Source organism: Condylura cristata, unplaced genomic scaffold (assembly GCF_000260355.1).
Source record: "Condylura cristata isolate star-nosed mole 26May11 unplaced genomic scaffold, ConCri1.0 scaffold00009, whole genome shotgun sequence".
Lineage (NCBI taxonomy): Eukaryota > Metazoa > Chordata > Mammalia > Eulipotyphla > Talpidae > Condylura > Condylura cristata.
The window spans coordinates 5,011,136-5,019,815 of NW_004567110.1; positions in this window are offsets into that span (position 1 = coordinate 5,011,136).

Below are 8,680 nucleotides of genomic sequence, written 5' to 3' on the forward strand. Positions count from 1 at the left end.
TATTGAAAAGGGGAATTTTCTGGCAAGCTCTGGCTTGGTTCACATAGAGCCAAAAGCATCAGAGCCCAGAATCAGGACATCAGAGTCCAGAATCAGGACCCCACAATGGCCACATCTTGGCTCTTGTGCCTTTCTCCTTCCCCAAAGAGAAAAACTGGCCACCACATGGCCCAGGGAGTCATCCTTAGAGCTCCGAGGTGCTCAGAACAGAGAACTCTCCTGCTGGGTTGTAGCTAAGAGACCTCAGACTGGCCCAAAGCCGACACAGAGGGACAGAATGACAGCAAAGTCCCATTGGGGACTCACCTCACTCTGTGGTGGGCAAGGAAGTGGGTCACTCACCAGGAGAAGGAAAGAAGACTCCCGCACAGCACACGGCCTAGTCTCGGGCTCCGGCATTGACAGACCTTAGTAACAGACATTAAGGTCCCCAAATGCTCCCACCTCCGGGCAGCTACCCTGTGTAAGAACAAAATCACAGCCAGTGTTGCTTTCCTCCTGGAATCCAAGGCCTTCAAACTCCATGACTTACTTATTGAGAGGCTGTTGATAATAACCTAGAGCTTGGCAAGACCCTGTCAGCTTTGGACTTTTATAATGACGAATACAACTAGCTGCTTCTTTCACCAAACAGTCATGAGTTGAATTGGAACAGTCATGATAAAAAGAAAAGAGAGAAGGGAGGAGTGAAAGACGGCGACCTCAGAATCTCAGTGGCAGGAGGGTGCCGTGTTCAACCAACGTGGCCACCGCAGACTCTGTCTCAGTGGGCCACTCTGCCCCCCGGTGTCATTCTGGGCCTGTCAGAGGTGGGCAGAGCGGCAGGATTCCCATCTGGGGGCTGACGTTTCACTCCACATGCATCTGGTCTTGTCTTCTGCCTCGGGAGATCAGCAACCCCGGGATTCTTTGCCAGATACTTCACGCTTTTCTGGCCATACATATCTCTGAAGCTCCTGGACAGCCAGCTGACAGGTTCCCTTTCAAAAGCCTGCGGGACCGAAGCAGTGACATGTCTGGTCACTGCCCTTGAAGCAGGACCCTGCCCTCCTGACGGCTTATCAGTAGACCCAGTGCTCTGCTGACCCCTCAGCCTCTGAGTAATGGCTTTGATCTTCACTCCTGCCTCCAAGAAAAGTGGCAGACGAGATGCAGGACAGGCGGCCGAGACAAGCTCGTCCTCTTCCCGCCCGTGTCTGCCTCCGAGTGGCTAGAGTCCAGGTCCCAGGACGTGTGATGGTCATCAGGCGAACGGGACACAGCAGCAGCCTGCGCTCCCCAGGCCCCGTCTCAGCTCACACTAATTTTTTCGTGGGGCAGGACTTTCATTTTGCTAATCTACCGGACCCCTCACGGTCTGACCTGCACAGAGGAGCCTGGCTGGGTTCCAGTCTTGTCAGCCAGAGAGTTGAAGTTCCGAAACACTGCAGGAACCCATGTTTTCTTGCAACAGAATTTCCGGCAGCAGGGCCGAGGGTCCAGGGAGCCAAAGTGTCCGGTTCCATCTTACAAGCCAGCCCCACGTGTGGTTCCCAAGCTCTCACCTCACGCCCCTGCCTCTCACTAGCCAGTGCTCTCCTACTGAAAATTGAGCCTGAACTAACTTCACCAAAACAACCACCACCAACACTTGCTGTAAGAGCATTAGATGCGGGCTGGCAGGGGTGAGGCGCAGGGGTCAGGGGAGGGAGAGCGAGCTCAGCATTGTTAAAGTTTCCCTCAGAGCACTCCCAGGCCGGGGCTCCTGGTCTGTGCTGCCTGGGAAGTGTGACACCCTGAATCTTTTGTGATTCAAAGGTTGTTGTACTGTGACTCTCTGGGCCTTTGCCACTAACTCAGCCTGTGAACAGGAAAGGTAAGAAAAAGATGTTAGACGGGTAAAAAGCATAGAGGAAAAAATGCCGATGCTTGCTCCGATGCTGTCACGAAGGAGGCGCCGTAGGAGCAGGGGTGAGGGTGGGCGATGCTCTCTTTTGCTCCTCACCCAGACCATGAGCTGCTTGAGACCAGAGACTGGGTCCCCTTCGCCTTTGTGGCCACACCCAGCTTAGCTTAGGGTGGGATTATAAAAAAAAAAAAAAAGTGGGAAAAGCAGGCAGGCAGGAAAGACTGAAAGAATGAGGCTCCACTTGGAAGGCTGTTTTGGCCCCAGAGACCTGCCTTGTGCAAGGGATGAACAGGTGAACTGAAGTGACTGGACAAAGCTTCCACTTCAGATGGTGGCGTCGTAGTCATTTCCCTAATAGCAGGTGTACGTGAGGCCGCCTTGCTGCACCTGCCAGTCGCCAGAAAAGCCTTCCTGAAATCGTGCGGCACACACGTGGCTCGACAAATCTCATCTTGTCTTCCTCAAAGTTGCAGCCTATGTCAAAGCAATTTAAAACTGTAGAACAATCTGGCAGCGGTCCCGTACCTGCAGTGAGTAGGTCTGCTCCACTGTGTCCAGCTCTCCAACTGGAGCAAGTGCCGATCGGGTAGAGGCTGGAACAGGGGAGCTGTGAGCTTGCAGAGAGGCGTGGGGCCGCCCAGGACTTTAGACGGAAGCTACGTCCAGTCTACGAACAGCTCGTTCATCAGTTAGTACGAGATGGGACTGTCACTGTCATGAGAGGGGCCTCGTCTTGCCCAAGCACAATGGGAGAGAAACGGAGAGGAGCAACTTATCCCCACATGCCCTTTACTCCACAGCCATGCTTTATCCTCCATCCAGTTAAATGTGACGCTTTTAGAACAGGGACTGTGGGCCATGTGGGCCTTCACCAGTGTCCTGGATGCCAGTTGCGGAGTAAGAGGTGGAACACAGTGGTGAGTCCACAGCTAAGTGCTTGGCAGGCTGGGGCTGTAGGTGCTCTATCAGCTTCCTGGGCAAGAGGGCCTCGCATGTGTGGTCTGAGCCTGGAGCCGTGCAGGCTGAACGTCTGTGTGAAGGGCCAGATGCGCAGGCTCCTCTGGGAGGGGCAGGTGTGCTGCTGTCCTGTCCTCTCTGCTGTCCTGTCCTCTCTGCTGTCCTGTCCTCTCTGCTTAATCCCGGTCTTCTCTTGACTCCGTCCTCCCGTGTGTTTTCCTTGCCTGCAAACCTGCCGTTCAGTCTCCCATTTTTACCAGGGCATCTGTCAGACTTGCCTCCAGGTTCAGCTTAAGGACGTGGTCTTAACGAGGTGACCTCTGTAACCACCTGGTCTCCTAAGCGGGTCACATCTGAGTGCAGAGTTAAAGGACACAACGCGACACATAAAACACATTCGCGCTAAGGAAAACAATCTTTCTGCAAAGAACTGATCCTGGAGACAATGGGCCTTCCCTTCTCTGCATTTCAGTGGCGTGGGGGGAGGTTGAGTTGGGAGGCGTGCGGGGTCGTAGGGTCGTTAGGAAGCCCTTGCACCCCACGGTGGTTGGCTTCCAGGGGAAACGGCATCTGAGTGGTTCCAGGCCAATGCCAGGAACACTATACCACTGTCGACTCTATCTTCCTCCCACACTCTTCCCCAAGAGTCGCCCCACCAACCTCAGAACCCTGAGAGGTGTCCCAGAATGTGCTCACCCCACATCCGATCAACGGCCGCGTCCCAAAGGACGTACCTCTAGACGACACGGACGGGATCAGGTCTCTCTGACTCGTGCTGGTACCGTGGCAGTAAGGCTCAGTCGACCTGCTGAGTCTGTCCCCTTCATCTGTGAAACAGCTGGAGCGATTCCTCTCAGGCGAGGAAGTCTCACAGCTGATAGATGGAAGGCAGTGCATCAAGGGCTGGGTGGTTAATTGGATATTTATTACTTTGATCTTCTCTTCTTTAATTTCTTCCTTCCAGTGTCATTGCTACTATGGATTTTAGATTCATCTTAGTCTCGCAGAGATCAAGTAATTTCATCTTAGTCTCGCAGAGATCAAGTAATTTGTACAAGGTCACATGCCAGCCGGGAATGGATCAGAGATGGAAACACGGTTCGGTCAACGGAGATTGCACTGGGTCCCCATCTTCCCGCCGCAGGTGGTGGCCGGCATGAGCCCACGGGCACCTTCTTCACCAACCCGGCTCTGCCTCCGCCATGATACACCTCTCCTTAGACCAGGTCACAGAGAGGATTTTTGAAAATCGTTAGCCAAGACCAAGTGATGAAAGGATGATGTACTTGAGAATTCTGTCCCAGCTAATGTCGCTTAGGGAACAAGGCTGAGGTAGACTTTTCTTTGTTGCCAGAGCGAAATGAAAAGCTAAGAGAATGGAGGACCCCAGCACTTAGCAGGGGCATCTGAGGTGTACCCCTAAGCTGATGTGGAAAATGGACTAGCTTTCTCTCTCTCCTCTGTCTATAGCGCCTCTACATTTTTTCCCACCTCCACTACCTGTCTCCCTCTTCCTCTCTCCTTTCTTTTTGCCCCTGTGTACCACCGTCATCGCCACACTGTCATCTTCATCTCCACCATCTCGGTCATATGTCCACTACCAGGAAAAGGATACCCTGGCGTCTGCTCAGTTCTGATATTCACGGTGCTGCTCCCTGCACTTGGATTTAAGTTCTGTGAGACGCGGGCCAGTGCTGGCTCCTTGAGTCAGGTCTCCCTGCGTGTGATGGGAACCCAGTGGGTGTTCAGTGAGTTCTCACACTTACTAAACAGACTTGGGAGCGTGGCTGAGATGAAAACAATCAGAGTAGCTGGACTCACCTCTGTGAGGTGGTCTTTGTGGGTCAGAGCTCAACTGTACCTGCGCCGAGGCGGCTCGATGTCGTGGAAAGCAAGCAGACGTTACACTTCAAATGTCCTTCTGTCTCGTCTAGCCTTCCCTCACCACCGCTCTGATGCTGGATAAATTGTCCATCTTCTATTTGAAACTGTGGAGCTGATGAGGTGATTATAGAAAGGAATCGGTTTCTGGCATCTAGTGGTTTTTCCATCAAAGCAATTTCCTTTTGCCAACATAATGATAAGTTCCTTTTAAATTGACACCTTCCTGCAGGTACTGCTAGGATGCTCTAGCTGAAGCTCACATTCCACAGGCCTCTGTTTCGCTGCTGGACCTTCCCTTGCTCCTGCCCACCTTCTTGTTTTAACAGACCTGCAGTAGCTGGGATGTTTGCTATGAGCGGCTTCGTGCTCTTTAAGAGTGGACCTTGCGTGCACGTATGCGTGAATGCATGTGCTTGGATGGACCCAACTCCAATGTGAGAAAATCTGCCCATGCCAGAGCGCGGCCATCACCTCATCAGTGTGGATGGGGGCCATGACTGCCGGTTCCCTCCTGCAACCTGCTGGTGTTGGCAAAGTCTAGCGTGTGAGCTGTGAAGCTGCCTCTGGCCCTTTGCAAAGCACATCATCGCGAAGCTGGAGGTGGGCTGGGGTGTTGCCCACTTGTCCAGTCCTTCCTTCCTTCTTGCTGCTACATCAAATCTCGTCTGACTCGGGCCCTGGGTCCCCTGTCCTGACACATGGTGATGGGCTTTGGTTTAATGTCCCCCACTGCCGTCTCTTTCGTGGGCCGCCTCTGTAATGACACCCTCTCACACAACACAGTCTCAGCACCTGCCCCTGGGCCCCTTCCAGCCAGAGCTGAAGTCTGCTGAAATTTATCTATTTTTTTCTTATGGGAAGTACATATTCTGATTAAGCAGTGCCTGTGTTTTACTAATTGTCCAATATTTTAAATAGCCGCAAGTTATTCAGTACAAGCTGAGTGAGTGTCATCTTCATAGGACGCGTGATATTAATTATGTTACTTCAATTTGCAGATAAGGCGGGCTGAGGCTCCCAGGGACAGTGCAGCACCCACATTCTTTCAGAGTGTGAGGGACCAGGGTTTGAAAATTGTTTTGTCTATCCCAGATTCCAAATGCTTTCTCTGTGTTGTGTTGCTTGTTACGAATCTTTAATGTCTCAAACAGCCTGGTAGTGAGGATTGGGACATTTTATAAGTCGTTTTTTTTTTTTTTAACTCTACATCATACAAGAATGAAAAGGCAAGTGCATCTGTGCAGAGAGACCATTTCACAGCTCACTACCTGCCCACCAGGCATGAGCAAGACTTTCAAGGTGTGTTCAGACAATTTCTAAGCCCAATGTTAAGGGGAAGACCTTTGTATACAAATGGAAAGTCGCTAATTAGTAATCAAAAGAATTTACCCTTTTTAAATCATATGCTTAGAGAATTGCTGTGTTCGCAATGAAAACACAAGCTTGTCCTGTGAGGAAAAAAAAAAAAAATTCTGTTATTTACGGTGGTTAGTGGTGATACTTATTATATCAGCCTGCACTGGCTAATATGCAGCAGGAACAGCTCTTTGCAAAGGAAGCCTGGCAGGTAGTCATTTCAGCAGCACATATACTAAAATTGGAATGATGCAGAGAAGATTATCTTGGCCCCTGCGCAAAGGAAACCTGGCTGAGCCAAGATCAAGCCAAACTTGGTTGACCAGTAACACAGATTCTGCTCTGAATGGGTAGTTCTCCTGTAGAATAAACAGCACCCATCAGTAACACTTATGGGGCCCTGGTTTGTGCAATCAGCCCTGTAAGAAGACCACACAAAGCCTTGATAGAAATGATTGATATGTTTATGAGCAGGTGCGTTCTCTAATTCTTTGCAAACTCAGTGGAGTGGGTAGGAAGGTCTTCAAGGTTCTCTTCATATTTGAGACTGTATATTTTTGGGTGAGGAATGATATATTCAATCCTTATTTTTTTTTAAAGATTTATTTATTTGTACATACAGAACTTGGGTACAGGCCAGAGGCTCAGGGGCGGTGAGAGGCTTCACCAGAGACAGAGTGGGGAGCAGAACAGGCAGATCAAGGAAGTACACTTCTGAGGGGAGCAGCGGGCGGGTCAGGAGAGGTCTGCCGCGCCATGTGGTCACCTCTGGGGCAGGCGGGGATCAAACTCATGCACAAGTGGCTTTAGCTTCTCAGTGCTGTGCTTTAACCCACTGTGCCACCAGGGAGAGCCTCAATCCTTATTTTTGAAAAGTATGAGGAAGTTTAAATCTCACATGTGAAAATAAAGAAGCCAAACAGGGATGGACAAAACTAAACTAAAACTAAACATCTGACTGCAGAATTGAAGCTACCAGCATGGGTGAGGAAACAGTGGGATCAGGGGCCCCAGTGGACCAGGTAGAGGGCTATAGTGACGCACCTCTGAAGATGTGTGAATCTGTACCCCTAAATCATACATAGTGCTGTATGCCAATGTTATTGCCACAAAAAAAAATGATACATTTAAACAAAGTAAATCTCACTTGTTCATAAAGCCAGGGGACTTGGGAATGGTCCAGCATCCACACCTTTAAAAATGTCCCAGGACACTGTGATACGTAGTCAGCCTTCTCAGACCCAATGGGTGTCTCGCTTCAGCTGAAGACCTTCCACACCTTCCTGTCTGCCTGATGTCCTACCCACTGTGTTCGCAACATTCTTATTCATGCTTCAAATTTCCTTTCTGATGCATTTGCAAAGGATTTTAGGCCGAATGAGTTGATGTCTCTTCCCTGGACCTCCAAAACGGTTCCCAGTTAAGCTGCAGCATGAGCCTCACAGTGGAGTAGAAAACAAAGCCACATGCCCCTTCCAGTGCTGGCCCCACACGTAGCAGATTCCACTGAGCTCTCTGAGGGAATCTAGAAAGAATCCCTTCAATGCTGAAGTCCAAGGGTGCGACATGAGTAAATCTGCATATCCGAGCATTGTAGTATGGACTGTGAGAACTTCAACTGTGTCTTAAGATAATTGTTAAAATGCACAGTCAGCAGATGGAACTTGCCTCTAGCTGGGGGCCAACCGCCAGGGGACACCCGCAGTGGGCGATGACTCGGAGATGTGGGTCTTTTGCTTGACTGTCTGGTGACAGAGCGCCAGCTTGGGCCCGGGGGGTGGGCTCTCTGCAGGTGGTTCCCTGCACGCCTCACTTGTAGCAAAAACACTTATTGTTTATCACCACTCAAGCGCCCTGCAGGCCAACTAAAAGTCAAGTCACGTGTGATACAAATGGTGCATGAGATACACAAGAAATCAAAAGCTCTGCAAAGTCGGCTGTGGCTGCCTCACCGGATTCTACCGACTGAAACCCCTAAGGCAGGTGTTAGAGCGCTACTGATTGTGCTGTGTTTGCATCTAACGCTCTTAGATTTCTCCTGTGCCTGAGGGGGACAAAAGGGAACCCCAGGAGTAACGTGATGATGTCCCACAACCACGACGTAAGTGTCATGAGTGCACGGCCCATGCCTTTACTCTGGGCGTTGTGAAAGAGAAAAGAGCTATTCAAGGTTTTAAACTTTGCACTCCCTCCCCAGACTCACCTGAGCGCAGCGGCACCTGTGGGGTTCGCCCCCACCCCAACAGGGCATGGCTCTCACTCTCCCTAGATGCCCAGTCCTGCCCCCCCTTCCTGCTCTGACCACTGCACCCCTGAGGCTCCCCGCCCCCGCTGCCCTGCAAACCGCCCCCCCCCCCGCCCTCTTCTGTGGTCTCCTGGGTGTTTCCACCAGCCCTGCTCTCTCCGTAGTAAAAATAAACAAGTTTCATTTCTCAACAGATCTCCTTAAAATAAACAAAACTGCCTTTACTTGATTACAGGGTGGCTATGGAAAAATTACAGAGACTCCCACTATTCTAGTCAAGATCAGCCGCAGAGTCTGAAGGCACAAACGCCAAACCTCAGAGGCTTCACGCACAGCCGGCTAGAGGTGAT